General features: G+C 39.1%; 1 pseudogene; it reads left to right on the top strand.

Moving 5' to 3' along the window:
- The first annotated feature begins 16,444 nt into the window (after positions 1–16,444).
- On the top strand, positions 16,445–16,878 carry LOC148044541 (large ribosomal subunit protein eL33 pseudogene; annotated as a pseudogene).
- Positions 16,879–17,243: the final 365 nt, after the last annotated feature.

Here is a 17,243-nt window from a genome sequence, read left to right on the forward strand (position 1 = left end):
GGATTGGGTCACCATTTTAATGTGGCTCTCTTCCTTTCTCTAGGGCTGGTTCCAATCAGTGTTTGATGGTAGGGAGAATTTGTTCCCTAGGCCCCTCACTTGTGGGATGCCAAAGGATTATATTCTTTCTCCCCCATCCTTTTCAACATCTACATTCAACTGCAGGATGAAGCCATCCACCAGTCTGGGGTTAAATATCATCACTACACTGATGAAACCCAATTGTATTTTTTCAATCCTGGGCTGGCCTAGTGAGGATTCTGTCTAGTTTATCTTCAGGAAAAACTATATGTCAAACAATACCCCTTATTTATTTATTACATTTTTATGCCACCCATATCACTGATACAATGACTCTGGATGGCCTACAATATAATAAAGAGGTTAAAAGGGGGAATACAAAGTGATTAAAATTAGGAACATTAGATAGAAAGCTAAAAACCAACAGGACGAATGACACGGGAGTAGGAATCTTTTCTACCCCATTAGCTACTCCCAATGTAGAAAGCCCCAGTTGGGACCTAGCTTTTCAGCTCTTCCAGAAGGCCAGGAGTGTGAGGACAGACCTCACTTCCAGTGGGAGAATATTCCAGAGGGTGAGGGCCACAGCAGAAAAGGCTCTCTGGATACCACGACTGCTACCTGTTCTTTGAGTGAATCTATGAGAACTCCCAAATTGTGCATGGGATCTGTCTGGGTGGTGCAACCCCATCAAGATATAAAGATAAAAACACTTTAGATCCTGAGCCCCCTTGAACCCACAGATTTAACTAATGCTACTTAAATAATATTCTCCTTCTCCTCCTTCTCTTCTCCCTCCTCCTCTTCCTCCTGCTCCCCTCCTCCTCCCACTTCCACCTCTTCTCCTTCCCCTCCTCCTGCTCCCTCCTCCTCCTCTTCCTCCATCACTGTATACCTTCTCTTTTTCTTCGCCCTCCCCCCTCCCCCTGCTCCTCCCATCCTCCTTTTCCCCCACTCCCTTCCCTCCTCCTCCTCCTCCTTCTTCTCGTCCTCGTCCTCGTCCTCGTCCTCCATCACTGTATACCTTCTCTTTTTCTTCCCCCTTGCCCCTCACCCTCACCCCTCCCACCCCTCCCACACTCCTTCTCACCACTCCCTTCCCCCCCCTCCTCCTCCTCCTCCTCCATCATCATCAATGTATGCTTGTATCTCAATCAATAATAAATCAGACTTAGAGTTCAGTCTTTTTCCCCTTTCTTCTTGTTCACATGAAGGCTTGATCAGCCTCTGTCACAAAAATCTTTTGAAACATGGTTTTCCAACACATGATAACAGTGTTGATATTCTCAAAAGATTCACAAAGTTTCTGAGGCAGACAGGATTTATTTTCGTAGAATCTGATTTTAGTATAATTTTTCAACCAGCAATTAATCTTTTGTTTTTCATGAATTTGAGCAGTTACTTTTGGTTCATGAATTTTTGAATATATAACTTGAAATTACAGATATTAAATACCAATTAGCAGCATAAGCTTTGTTGGCAAGCAAGTAAGTGGTTTTTTGCATCTACACTCTTGTCTTTGTCTTATTTTCAAAATGTTTTAGTGGTTGTCATCCATTCTTCAACATTTCTAATTTGTCATACTTCATTAAATTGAATAATTAATCTTTCATGGAGAAAGTTCAAGCCAAAATTTTATTTTCTTGATGCACTCTAGTTCTTAACCTTCTTTGTTTTTAATCATATCTGATGTTATCACAATATCATCCATTTTAACCAAGCCAATGCTCTTTTCAAACTCTTTTATTCATATTGCATTTTTATTAAGTTCTTTTGGGTAATCCCAGATGTTGCTCCAAAATGTTCATGTTTCACCTTGATCATGATAAGCATCTGTGTTTATTGTATTTCCTAGCAATGCTTTACAAAACAAATGCTGGTTTGTTCCAAACAGCATTTAAAAAAAAATGATTTATTATATCTTCATATTGTTCAGTTTATTTGGAAATAGCTGGACTCATTCTTTTAATTCTTCCGAGTCTCCTTTAATCAATTTAGTGCCAAGATTACATCTTCCTTTTTTTTTTTGGAGAACTTTTCTTGATCTTATTATTTTTCCATTTCCTTTCATTCAAATTCTTCAGATTACTGATATCAGCTCATAATTTATTGGTCTTTCTTTCAAATCAAACTTTTCATTTGGGTGATTGATTTTGTTGTTTTTATTTTTCAACATGATCCCAGCACTGATGCTATCTTTGCTGCTATGCTGTAAATTAGTTGATTAGTTTCAGTGCATGCATTTGTTTCGGTATTTTTAAGTACTAAATTTTCATGTTTCAGAACTTTTGGTAGTTCTCCTGAACTCATCTTTTTCAGTATTGGAAAACTTTCCTTATAGCCTTGTTCACATGTTCAATAATTTTTCTTTTCAGTTCCACTCATTTGCCAAAGAGCTTCTTTTGCTCATTGTTTTCACCATTTCATCACTCTTATCTGTCCTGAAGTTAATTAAATTTGATGTTGCTTTACAAATTTTCATTTGTTTTATGATTTTCATTTCTGTTGGGGTTATCAATATTATTAGCATTCTCAGCTATTTTTTCCCATTCTTGCAATTCATTATCCATAAAAACTTTTCTTCTAAGGATAAATCTTTGCTAATCACTGCTCATCAGTTTCTGAGTGTGAATATTTATATTTCTAAATATGGAGCATTCTCTTTTGAAATAATTTTAGGATTTGATCCAAAAAAACATTTCAAAATTGCTTGATTTTCTTCAGTGGAATGTTTCTTATGTTCTGCTAAAGAAATATGAACTAATTTTCTAGTTACTTTACTGCTGATTATCCTGGTTGCTTACCAGGACTATCTGAAGCCCTGTAGGCGAGTTATTGACAGATGCCCTGGAACCATTGTATCAAACAATCCTTGTTGATGGAATTCTGAATCAGTTATCAGCCGTGACCCGACAAAAGCGCGAACGTCATAAGCGCACCGACAAAACCGCGGCGCTAAAACCGCAATGTCAAAAGCGCATCGACAACAGCGCGCCGACAACAGCGCACCGACAGAAGTGCGATTTAAGTTAAGGTAACGTTTAGGGTTAGGTTTAGGGTTAGGTTTAGGGTTAGGGTTAGGGTTAGGGTTAGGGTTAGGGTTAGGGTTAGGGTTAGGGTTAGGGTTAGGGTTAGAGTTAGGGTTAGGGTTAGGGTTAGGTTTAGGGTTAGGTTTGGGGTTAGGTTACATCGCGCTTCTGTCGGCGCGCTGTTGTCGGCGCGCTTCAGGGCTCATCCTTCGCTCCTTCGTTGCGCGGTTTTGTCGGCGCGGTTTTGTCACCGCGGTTTAGTGAGGCGCGCTTTTGTCGTTCGCGCATTTGTGGTGGAACCGTTATCAGCTGGGTGAAAAAAGATTGTGGTTCAGGATTCAGCTGTCACGTGTTCATCATTGAAAACAGGCTTGCACCATGGTTCATCTTCCATCCCTACCAACACCTATCCGATAAACTTGCCATAACTATGTTACCACCAACGTAACTCCTGGGATCATAGAGACATACAGGCTCTCTTACTAGGTATTGTTATTATTATTTTTTGTCATTGTCATTATTATTCTTTCTTGAACATCCATTAATTGTTTAACAGTCCAAGTGATATCTCGGCTTGTTTTCTGCTTTAAATAGATTTACGAAAATTCTCAAAGTTAGTGTTTGTGTTGGATTTCTTAAATTTTTTTTCTTCCATTCCTTATTATTATTACCTTACTACTTCATCTGTCAGAATTTGTGCATTAGGATGGGCTTTTTGTTTTTCAGAAGAAACCTTTTTAGCTTTTATAATTCTTACCGTGTTTTCCTGACCCCCGAAACAAGCACTTGGCCTTATTTTTGGGGAGGTCTTATTATTTTTGAGGTACAGGAGGCGGTGAGCATGGTCACCTCATGGCTGCTGAGGTGTTGCAATATTTGGGGGAGGGCTTATTTTCGGGGGAGAGCTTATTTTAGCGCATGTGCTCAAAAGCCGATTGGAGTTATTATCCAGGCAGGTCTTAATTTCAGGGAAACAGGGTAGATATTACCAGATAGTCATGCCTTTTCTTGGTCTTGATTAATCTCTTCTTTCATCATAGGTGACATTACAGTGAAACCTTACTTATTGTGATTCTGAATAATCTCCAGAATTTGTGAAAAGATTTTACCTCTTTTCTTTTTATCAATGCCCTCATTTTTGGATAATTTTCTCCTTTATAGTAATATATGACTGCTGAACTCACCTGACAGTTTCCTGCTTATCTATATGCTAAATATAAGAGCATTATGTTCTCTGTTTCCTATTGGTTTCTCAATGAATATATTTCACACTAGATCCCAATAACCATACATTAAATCTAGTGCTGTCTTGCCTATGGTTAGTTTTAAAACCAGTTGTAAGTGTCAGTCCTGCCTCAACTTGGTCCTTTAAGCAAGAATGATCCTTGACTCCATTTGTTGAGAAAGGTATAGTGAAAGGTATAGTGAAAGCTAAAGTGAAATGCAGCGAAACAAATCCAAAACTGAAATTTGCGTGCCAAAATCCCCAGGATTAACTCCCCACCTCAAGTCACTAGCCACTGATGGTCTCTCATTGTCCAATCAAATTCAAATGAAATGTTTTGGGAATGGTCTCTTCAACTGTGGGCTGGCCAGTATGCAACTGCATGCCATTCCCGGCTGTCTGAAGTTGTGTCTCTAGAAAATATGGTGAGCAATGAACTTTCCCCCCCTTCCATCTAGCTCTCTGCCCCAGAGTTCATGGCGGACCAGTGAATATGAAGCACAGGTGTAAAGTGGCAGGTCTGACAATAAGGCATTTTAGGAATCCAGAGACCAGATCTCATTGTCATGCATTGCACATGAAGGCTTCCAGGTTTTGGATTCCTCCTTCTCCTCCTCCTTGGCTTCTGTTTATTGTGAATTGTTCTTTGCGCATGCACAGAACAATTTACAGTGAACTGCGCACATGCAGTCACTAAAAACCAAAATGGTGGCACCCCAGTGATGGCGAGGGAACCAGTTTGGTGGGTGTGGCAGGCCTGGGTCGCTGCCGGTTCTGCAACCCAGGCCTGAATTCCACTACTGGTTTGGCTACGGGGCCAAACCAGGAGCAATCTACCTCTGGGACAGCCTCCTGCAACCCCCTGCAGAGGTACCGCAGGATGGTCCTTCGCTGTTTTCAGGGCAGCCCCACAGGCCAGATTTAAGTACCCTGCAGGACTAGTTATCATTCCTTCATTTCCATACCTCTCTCACCAAACATTTATTTATCAAGCTCTTGACACTTGACTTCAACCAAAAACAGGATTTTCCAGCATTTCTTTTAACAAAATTTATGGGAAGAAATGAAATAAGGTTACAAAAATTCCAGCAACTGGATTCCCTTCACCTCAGAACAGAATTTATCTCTTAGCATGTTAAAGTAGGGACGTCTCAGTTTCTTACTTACAGATTCTACATGAAACAGTGAGAGGACTATTTCTTTGATAGCTTAGGACTCTGCAGTTGGCCAAGCTGAAGATCCCACCCAGGCTCTGAACATACCCTTAGATATTTGAGTGATATTGTTGATGCAAAATAACTGCACTATAGTTGGCATTATGGGTGGGGAACCTGCATTATGGAAGAACAACCATCATAATGAGCTGCACATAGCCTCCAGTCACTATTTGTGGTCTTCTAGCATCTCAAAGTCATACCATCAACTTTTGATAACAAAACGGTCAAATTTCACTGATGTAATTTCAGACTGCTATTATGTTTTTTGAATTTTGGGTGCTTTTGGAGGGGCATGCTAGAAATATGGCTCTAGGAGATTTCCAACTTCCATTCCTGAATTTAATTTCTTCTTCAAACACAACGAAAAAAAGCTAAAATGTGCAACTTTGCTCCATCTGATACTAAACGCATAACTTCATGACATTGTACACCACGAATAAGTGTATGATGTGAAGTTCATTTTTTGTGATGAGCCTAAGAGTATTTTTTTAGGAATATATAATCTAAAAGTCAATATAATATGATGTCATCATAGATTATAATATTTAATTACCAATCTGAGTACTTGATGTTTGGAAATGTTCTGGGCTGATTGTGCCATTCATTTACTGCCTGGTATAATGGTGACTACAATTAAGTACCAGATTTACCTAGAAGAGCATACTGAGTTTTGAATTTATCATCAAGCTTTTGATTAAATGAATTTAGAAAGTTGCTAGGCTGACTAAAGAAAGTATCTGAGATATCATATCCTAGAATTATTAAAGCCATTAGCCAGTTTCCTCCCTCCTTCTCTCTCTGTCTCTTTCTCTCACTGTCTCTCTCTCTCTGTCTTTGACAGAAACACATATACATAAATATCCCTCAGTTAATAGTCTTATGTTCTCTTTTTTTGTTCGCTTATTCTCATTCTCTCTCTTGTCTTGCTCATACATACCCTCAATCAATATTCTTCTGGAGTATTGAATAAAGATCTTTTCATCAATACATACAGTAGCAAAACCATGTAACAACAACATGTAACAGGATGCCTCTAAAAGAAATCTTACAAACTACAGTGAACTGATAAAATCTGAGGAATGCATAACATGCAAACTTTTTCAGCAAGTATACCAATAAAAGAATTTTACCAAAGCCTTCAAATATCTGATCAATAGATATAACTCCTTTGACATTATTGTCTGATAAGACTCAGGTCAAAATGTTGTTTCAATGAGTTTCTTCTTTGGCTGTTTTATTCTAAGCATCTTATTACCCACAGTGTACTAACTATGAGGAATGTCCTTTTCTCCTTAATCTGTGATCTCATTGTACTTTTACGTGGTGGTCATCCCTTCCTTTGCTTATATATTTAATTTTATTTCTAAAGACAATTCCAAATGAAATAAATACAACCCTTTTTTGCTTAAGCCATGAGGTAAGCTTGATAAAGTATAAAGTATGTTTAAATGACTTAGCTGGGCAATCTTATTTTGCGTTTTCTTAATGTTAGTGAATATACTTTACATACAGTATCATAGTATACCCACAAAATACCCTACTGTGTACAAATGTGACTTAAAATGCTATATTTTGTTGCAAATGTGTGCTGCTCCCACAGAGAAAATTTCCAATTACAATATATCATATAAAAACAATTTCCCCCTTTCCCCTTTTCCTTATCATAATATGCCTGAAATATTTAGGACAAATACAAACACTTTTTGAAGCAATTATTTTACAAGTTCTTAAAAGTTCCCCAAGGAAAGTTCACCATATCATCAACATATTCCTTATTGTCTATTAAGGAATATTTTATTTCTTAATTCTCATTCTAGTAGATTTTAAGTTTCTATTTGGCTCCTCTAGAAAGGCTGACATCCTCCGTGCATTTGTGTGTGTGTGTATGTGTATCCTTCTGCTGCCAAATATCTTCTAATATCAATAAAACATTTGTGTAAAAGCTAGATATTTTAATACCAAGAATATTATCCTATAATGTTATCTCCTGTGATATCCTCATATGTATGTATGCGTACATTTTTATAGTGAGTGAGTGTGTGTTTGTGTGTGTGTGCATATAAGCTGCAATATGGGACAATTTGATCAATTATATTATGGGGTGAGTATTAATTTTATTTTGCTTATTCCTGATTCCTATTTGTGTGAAAACAAGATGGGACAAAAGGCAGTGAACACTCTGAAGAAAAATGGAAGAAACTGTCCTGAATGAATCCTTCCATTCATGCTGAATATTTAGAATCCTTCCATTTATCCTGAATATGTTCATGGAAATGATGTATTTTATTTAAATACTCCATTTTGTCCTATATTCTAGAAACATTTAGGTAAAATGTTCAGTAAACAAGGAGAAGCTGCCTTTTTTTTCTATTGAGGGCTGCATTTTAAAGAATTAATCTGTTGGCTTTCTTGCGATCGATGGTCCATAACAAACATGGTTGGAATCCAAAGTTGATAGAAAAATCATGCCTCTTTTTAATACCTTGTGTTCCTTTGACTAAGCACAAGGAAAAGAAGACAGAGGAAAGACAGCAGTACAGTTACAAAACTTTTCAAGAATTTCTGGAAATTTTTGCTCTGCCCTAGTATGGTTAGTCCAGCAAAGAAAAATGAAAGCATCCTTGAAGAAGATTTTCTCATTTATGATTCACAGCTTAGAATCGAGACTTCATAGGGCTCTTCTGAGAATAGAAAGCATTATCAGATTGCATTATCTGGCACTTGAGGGTTTTAATAGCAGAGGCGTAATTTTGGATTGCAGTATCAAATATTTCATGGGTGTGGTGCAGAGATACCATGATTCAGATTAACTGAATCTTGTGGCGGGAAATTTCCTGAACTCTTTCCTTTTTTAAAAAAAAAAAGGGGGGAAGCAGATACATTTTCTATTTCTTAGGGGAAAGAAAATGAGCAATGACACTGTTAAAAAGTAAAATATTCCACAGAAAGTATACTTTCAGTAAAATAATAGCGGAGGGGAGGAGATCTCTTGCTTTGAAAGCCCCTCTGGAATAAATGAATTTGAGAAAGAAAAATGACCTAGGACACAGTTTAGAATAAAGCGAGTATGAAGCTGAATACGCAATTCATCTCTGTTTTTCCCTCAACTATAATAGCTCTAAGTTTTAGAGTCTTTATCTATTAAACTTTAGCATCTATTAATGCATTCCACTAATCTTTCATCCAGTTTATGAATTCCAAAATTTTAGTTTTTGTCTGCATAACGTTTTATGATAATTGCTCTCACTTTCCATTCCATGAAAGACTTTGGAGGGAAGCTTATAGTTTGGATGAAAAGTCATGGGTATACATAATGGCAACATTCAGTGATATCTAGCCAAGAATGATTGACAACGTCTGTAACTACTTATTATGTCAAGGCTTCAGCACACCGATTGATGGGAAATGATGTATAATAAATTAGAATGATCACACATCATTTCCCATCGATTGAAATGCCAAATCCTTTGATGGAGTAATGAGTTATGGCCAATGCTACTCACTGTCTTAGTGGGAGATTGATTACTTATCCTTTCATCAATGTGATCAAACTAAGAGAGCCAAAGTGGGTGCGTTGTCACAAATAATGTTCTACTTTTAAGGTAGAAATGAAGTACAGTAACTACCTGAATAACACTCTTTTTATAATAATATTATGCTGACCATTTCTCTCTCTCCTACTCTATTGGGAGCAGTGAGAACTGTTCTTCCTATTTACCATGATTTTCATACTTTGGGATGTCTAAGTAGTAGAGTTAACATTTCCAGTTATCATTGGAAACCTAAATCCCAGGTGGTGGGAAACTCTAGTAGTGCACAGGTTCCGAGATGTAGTAAAATCCTCCAACTTTACAAAAATACAAGTCCGTGGGGGAGTAGTGGGTTTCAAAAATTGTTCGAACCTACTCTGTGGGTGTGGCCTCCTTTGTGGGAGTGGCTTGCTGCCCATGTGACCGGATGGGAGTGGCTTGCCGCTCATGTGACCGGATATGAAAATGCCGATGACACTTGTCAGAACCACCATAAATTACCTCACACCCAGCACTGGCATGCATAAGAATATGATATAAACTTGTTTTTTAAAAGGCATCTTTGGTTTGCGTTAAAACAACTTCAACACACACAATGTTCTGATTGCACCACAAATGCAGTAGTCATCCTTACCTTTCACAGAGGCACTGAGTTTTATAAATATGAGCATGATAGTGTAGAATAATCATATCCAAGGACCAGGGTTTCAAAAAATTTTGGAACCTCTTCTGTAGGTGTGGCCTGCTTTCCAGGTCCACTGGTGGAACCTCTTCTAACCGGTTCGGTAGATTTGACGAACCAGTTCTACAGAATAGGTGTGAACTGGTAGGAACCCACCTCTGCCGTGGAGGGAAATGTTCTTGATATAATTATATACAAAGGATAAAAGATAAAATGAGGGAATGTGCCTTAAAACCATCAGGGATTTGGCAAATGTTCTTTTGGGAGTAACTAATCAGCTGGGGAAAAACATGAAGCAAAATACATGTGCAGGCACATGGATGTAGAGATGGCCAGAAGTAGCTACTGAATTGAACCTAGGGCAAAAGCATAGAAACATGAAGAGCTTGGTATGCATTCCTGCCCATTCCAAAGGTCTTGAATAGGACTAGTATCTGAGTGTGAAGATTAGTCTCTCAAACATATCAAAACTGGCTATGACACCACCGGACTGCTTAATAGTCATATCCATGTACTGCTACTTATATTGTATTGAGATGTTATTAGTCATTTTCTAGAGTACATGCTCATTTACACCCCATGTAGCATTGTGTCAGAAGCAACAGGGAGTGAATTGGCAACTTTGAATAGTGCTATTCCTATCAGAGTTATCAGAGAGGTACTAGAAAAGCTGTGTCAGATGACAGAGGAGGAAGGAGGCCACAACTAGCAACTTATCCAGATGTCATTGTTTCAAGAATTTATGTCAGCAGGGAACATTAATTATTGTCCTCGTTTCTTAATTTGATGTCTTTTTTGCATCTGTCATAGGTCTAAGTGCGAAGTCTTAATTCAGAAAAATGCTGTTTTTAATAGATGATACAGTATAAAATGCAAGTTGGCTAAGCCAGGAGGCAAAGTCAGGAGGTCACAATGACAACTGTATCAATTAGCAGGATGTAAAGGGCAGAAGAAATAATCTTGAGGAACAGAAGGAGGAGCTGCAGCCAAGACAATGGTAAAATAAATTTGAGTGTGAATCTGAATTATTACCTGAGAAAGTGTTAAGGCCAGAATCTCCCCAATTTTTGTATAAATTGTATAATCTGAGGTTGGGCAGCCTAAAAGACTGTAATCTCCTTTCCAGGTTCTGGAATTCCCTCACATGGAAGAACTGGTTAGCACTATTATGCTTCCTTTGCCAGAAAGATTTTTTTAAAAAATATTGGATCTTACCTGTGTTGTGATTTTGAGATGGGTTATTGTTCTAACCCCTCCTTCTCCGTCCAGGAATGAAAGCCAAAAGCCACGTAACTTAAAAGGTTTCTTTTAATCAGTCCCAGCTCTTGATGGCTGCGAGCCCAAAGTAAACAAAGATAATAGCTCTGGCAAAAGTCCTATAACTCATAACAAAATGCAAACTCGGCTTCTCTTATCTCAAAACCACTTATCCAAGTTGGCTTCTCTCGTGTGAATGCGAACAAGAACAATCATCACTAGAACAGGAATGGAACGTTGACTTCTGCAACCAGGGCATGGCACCAGCAGTCTCTTTATACTCAGGCGAAGATCCCAATGAGCAACAGCTGCTCGCAATCATCTCCTGCAGTTCCTCCTTTGTCCTTTACGCTGAGTAGACCTAAGGCTGCATGCATCCTGATACAACTCCCAAATGCTTTCAGGAACATTCCCTTTGATCCAATGCTTTGCCGCCACCTGGTGGCCAACCAGTCTCTCCTCGCCCTGCTTGGCGTCGACACCCTGTCCATGGTCCTCCACCTCCTCCAAGGCCGACTCATCAGCCCCCTTGCTGTCGGAGTCTGGCGACAGCTCTAACAGCTCCTGCAGGGCCACAACAGGTTATATACTGGTTTACTAGTATCAGGCACCAAGAATCAGAATACCTGCAGAATTCAAAACACTGAAGAGTTTATTATTGCCACTTATACACAAGAATCTGGTCAACTAATTAATTAGTTGATAAGGGTCAATGGAAATTCACAGGGACTGAACTGGGCCTCCTATGGGAGTGCAAAGATTCTAGACTGATGACACATTTAACCTGCTCCTCTCCTACAACTAGTTTGTTATTCCTTTCTTTTCATGGTATTTAAAACAAATGTTTAATTATAGAAGAAGACCTTCAAGGACCCTACCAATTCTATTATTCCATGTTCTATACTTTAACTGTATTTTTAATTAATTGATTTATGATTTCATTTTTTATTTTTATATTGTTAACTCATTTTGAATGCCATATTTTGGGAGAGATACAAGATATGGAATAAATAAATAATATTACTAAAACTGCAATGAACAAAGTGGAATTTAGTATACTTAGTTTAGAATGTTAAGCTTTAGATTTATTAGATGTATTAGTTAGTTAATTTATATTGATAACATAGGTTTAGGTAATATCAAATACCAATATAGGATAAAACAACTGATACATTCAAATAAGCTGGAAGAAGACTGATGAAGGTATTAGATTTATGAGTTAATATTTGAGTTCTATGACTTCTACTTTTAATCCAAGGAAAAGAGAAGCAGAATGAGATTTTTGTAATGTTCCAATCTTGTCCCATAGATTATGAGACTTGGTACATATTCTCTTATCCACATATTCAGCATTTGATCACCGTGGCCTTAGATCTGTCATTCATAATATAGATGTTAGCTAATATAGATGTCATAGCCAATGTGTGAGCTCAGTTCCTTAATGGATGCTAAAGGTTTGTGCATTTACACACATTTCTCAGGGAAAAAAATGCCTTTGATTTCCATTGTAGCTAGATTCATGAGTAGAAACACTTTTGGGAATTTCTGTAGGGCCTGGCATGATATCTCTATAATAAGCGGTGATGGTTTAACCAAATATAGCAAGTAAACTATAACTACAATTTCTTGCTCTTCTTCTGACCCTCTTAAAATAAATGCATAATTTATCACAAGTCCTGTATTTAATCCCAACCTTCTGAAGTATGGTGCAGAGATACTTACTTATTATGCATATGCAATAGGTTGATTTTAAATATTTTAAACCATCTCTTTTACCTGTTCCCATAAATATGTAAAAGCTCTGTATATTCTGTGGGCTGTAATCATTTGACATTTTTCATAAATTGTATTAATTCAGACATGCAGCACCTGAAACTGTCAAACCTATATTTTAATGCTTTTGTTTAAATACAAAAAGAGTTCATATAGGTAGGAATATCTGTGCCATTTCATTGTGTTTCATGGCAATCATAAACTAAATGTGGAAGAATATTTAATTAATGTACTTAATTAAAGGTTTAATTATTTTATCTCCATCTTCATCTGTAAAAGATTATAAGATGGTAAGACTTCTAAAGATGGGTAACAGGAGTGAAATGCTACCGGTTCGGGCGAACCAGTATTTCTGACGATCAGCTTGGTGACGATCAGCTGTGAGGCGCGATTTATATTAGCTAGAATTGTCTGATTCCCTGCTTTCTAGCTAATCTAAATCATGTGGCACAGTGGATCTCCCCCCCTCTGTTCTATTTACCTTTGCAGACTCGGAAGGCTTCAAAATGTTTCTTTTTTAGTGTTGTGCGGGCGCGCCTCAGGCGTGCATGTGCACAAAGTGGGCATGCACGTGCAAAGCACGCACTCGGCAGTGGTGGGTTTCAAAAAATTTTCGAACCTACTCTGTGGGTGTGGCCTCCTTTGTGGGAGTGGCTTGCCGGCCATGTGACCTGGTGGGAGTGGCTTGCCTGCCATGTGTATTCTCTCTCTCCCTCTCTCTCTCTCTCTCTCTCTCTCTCTCTCCTTCCTTTTGTCTCTCTGTCCCTTTTTCATTTTTTCTTTCATCTCTCTCTCTCACTTTTTCTTTCTTTTTTTCTTTTTTTATGTCTTTCTTCCTTCCTTTCTTTCTCTTTCTCTTTCTCTCTCTGTGTGAGTCTTTCTCTCTCTCTCTCTCTCTGTGTGTGTGTGTGTGTGTTTCAAAAATTTTTGGAACCTCTTCTGTAGGTGTGGCCTGCTTTCTGGTGGAACCTCTTCTAACCGGTTCGGTAGATTTGACGAACCGGTTCTACCGAACTGGTGCGAACTGGTAGGAACCCACCTCTGGCACTCGGTAACAAATTCATCGAACAGGTAGCAGACTTCAGAGCAGTACACCGCTGATGGGTAATGCACATTTTTGGTGTTATAATCCCAAAACAACATATGAACAGGATGCAAAAGTAAATAGGTTCAGTTGAAAGGAAGAAGAAAAACAAACTTAAACATTAGTAGTTAGTTGAAAAATAATAATGCCTACCAGTTGGAATAGAAACTATTCAAGATGAAGAGGAGTCCATAATTGTTGGTCTTTCTGAGATGACGGAACAATTTCTTCTGTTGCCTTCTACTCCTGGTCCTGTTTTTGGATGACTTCCATCATTATCTCTACCTAAACAAAAATCTAACCTGGAGAGAAAAGCAATTTTTTAAAAAAGTGTTTCATTTAATTTAAAATGTTTCATTGCTCTTACTTACAAGAAGCCTAATGCTTTTTGAATCTTATGGAAATAATTCAGATGCCTTCTACTCCTGGTCCGTACAGGAATAGTTTTGCAAGATAGTGACTGGTTGAAAATAAGTTTAATGGAACTTATTTCTCAACAGTGGTGACTCTGCTTCTTTCCACTGCATAATAGAATGAGTTATGTCAAGTGACCTATGCTAAATGCTAAATAAATTGACTTCCATGGCCCTTTTTTTAATCAAAGGTTTTTACATAGCTAAAAGACAGATATAGAAATATTTAAAGAAAAGGAGAAAATAACGTGCATGAAAGAACAGTTAAAGAAAGAATAAAGGAGGATAGTTAACAAAGTAACTTCTGCATTTCTCAACAGCAGTTGGCAACAAACTCATTATCCCTCTCCCTGCTTAATATTAAATGATCATTTCAGTCCCCCAAAATCTTAATTGTGTTAATTGTTAATTGTCAAATTCAGAAATTACCAGTTCACATTTTTCCATTTTCAGCAAAAATGGTCCCTGACCATAACTTAACATTTAATGTACAATTTTTAGATTCAACATACTTAATAAGCACATTGTTAGCATGATTGTTTTACTTCTTAATAAATGGGGGATATAAACTATTCAAACATATTACTCCCTAATGTAGGGGTGAGTAATCTGAATTCATTCTCAGATTTGGGTGTTTGCAATCTAGATATAATCATTTTATATATGTAATCTTTATATACAAAGTATGTAGCTAATATTATTTGATCTCAAAAGTTTGAGGAGGTTTGGTTCCAATTAGTACTTATATAAAGAAAATCACCCAAATATACAGGAAGAAAGGAAATAAACACTAGGGTATGATGTTTTTCAAATTTGGCATAGCTGACTGCAGAATTCTGGGAATTGAAGTCCACAGATCTTCAAGTTGTCAAATCTGAGAATCAGTTTTGGAAGTAGCAAAGACCAATTCACATCAGTATTGTTGCTTCATAATATCCTCATAAAACCACCAGGTATTCTACTAGAACAGGGGTGTCAAACTCCATTCCATTGAGGGCCGCATTAGCATTGTGGGGCCAGGGTGGGTGTGGCTGGGGTGGGCGTGGCCAGCTCAACGTTACTTGTGTCAAGGGTGCCTGTGGTGGCCCAAGTGCTCTGCCAGCGAAAACGGGCTCCCAAGCTCTGTTTTTGGCTGCCATGGCCTCCTGCAACCCTCTGCCAATGAAATCGGAGCTCGAGAGAGCCACCCATGGCACTTGTGAGCTCTGTTTTTGCTCTGTGACCGTCTCCTGAAACTCTCTGCCAGTGAAAATGGATCTCAGGCAGGGTCGGATTTTCCTATAGGCTAACTAGGCTTCAGCCTAGGGCCTTAAGATCAAGAGGGGCCTACATTCAAATTGTTAGCAAAATTCAAATTACACTATTCTAAAAACAGTGAACACTAAAACACTGAACCGAAAATAAGAAGAAATTCTACGCATATGACTAATAAACAAACATAAAGATGTATTGGTTAAGATCGTTCCATCGCCGCGGCAGTTGGGGAGCCCGCCCACGTTCCCGGCACCGGCGGTCGGGTGAGAGGTGCGGCTGTTCCCAGTAGCTGCCCCGTCGACGCGGAGCCCACCAGCGGCCAGGCAGGTGAGGGCAAGGGGGCTGAGCCAGGCAGCTGAGCGCAGCAGGGGCGGCGGCTGGCCTCGCTGCTTTTGCCGCAGAGCAGAGCCGCCCTCCGTCGGGAGGCCAGCTATATATATTGATATATATCACAGTAATGATGTATTTTATTGTCTCTCATGTAATTTACAAACTTAAAAATGGGAGGTGAAAGGGCCTCATAAGTGGAATAGCTTAGGGCCTCTTTTCATCTAAATCCGGCCCTGATCTCAGGAGAGCTGCCTGGGCCCTTGCGAGCTCCATTTTTGACTGCAATGGCCTTCTGCAACCCTCTGACAGCGAAACTACACGTGGCCCTCCCGAGCTCCTTCACTGGCAGAGGCACCACGGGCTGGTCCTTCACTGTTTCCAGGGCAGCCCTGCGGACCAGATCTAAGCACCCCACAGGCCGGATCCGGCCCCTGGACTAGAGCTAACTTTTACTCCACCCGCCCACCCCCTCCTATTTTTGGTGACTTCCATCATTATCTCTACCAGAACAAAAATATAACCTGGAGAGATTTTTTAAAAAGTGTTTCATTTAATATATTATCTTGCTCTTACTTACAAGAAGCCCCATGCTTTTTGAATCTTATTGAAATTAGTTTGCATTGCTTTTCTTTCTCGCTGCCGCCATTTTGGGCCGCTGCTTGCAGAGGCCTGCTGGAAACGGGACTTCTAAGGCAACAAAATGACGGGCAGGTTGTGGTGCAAGGCCACTTTTGCTGGCTACAAGCGAGGCCTCCGAAACCAGAGGGAGCACACTGCCCTGCTGAAAGTGGAAGGCGTCTACTCCTGCAACGAGACCGAATTCTACTTGGGCAAAAAATGCGGCTACGTCTACAAAGCCAAAAACAACACGGTGACTCTCGGGGGGAAGCCCAATCGGACCAGAGTCATCTGGGGGAAGGTGACCCGTGCCCACGGGAGCAGCAGCATGGTGCGAGCCAAATTCCGCTCCAACTTGCCCGCCAAAGCCATTGGACACCGGATCCGAGTGATGCTGTATCCATCCAGGGTCTAAATGTACGCTGCAAATAAAACTGAAAGTATATTTAAAAAAAAAGAAAAAAAGAAATTAGTTTGCATTCAGCTTTCTTTTGGGCTGCCCCCTTGTGGTACTTCCCTGAGTCCCCACTCGCTAATGCGTGAGCCAAATGTTCTTTCTTTCCCCCCCACTCTCTGCCGATCAAGGATACAAAAGTGCATTATGTATCTATCACCATGCTGGCAACCACTAGGTCTGCATGTTAAAAATGTATATAATTTGAATGAAGCCATTTTACGAGAGGTTTTTAAAAGTGCAAAGCCATTACTGTGCTTCTTCTATTGAAGCTTTTAAAATTACACATAAGCGAAGCATTTTCGCTTTTGATTTGGAAACAAAAAAACTTCCGAGATTGCCTGAAATGAGTTTCT

The sequence above is a fragment of the Thamnophis sirtalis genome, unplaced genomic scaffold, assembly GCF_051295495.1.
Source record: "Thamnophis sirtalis isolate CommonGarterSnake01/CBP01778 unplaced genomic scaffold, rThaSir2_p1.2 scaffold_7, whole genome shotgun sequence".
Lineage (NCBI taxonomy): Eukaryota > Metazoa > Chordata > Lepidosauria > Squamata > Natricidae > Thamnophis > Thamnophis sirtalis.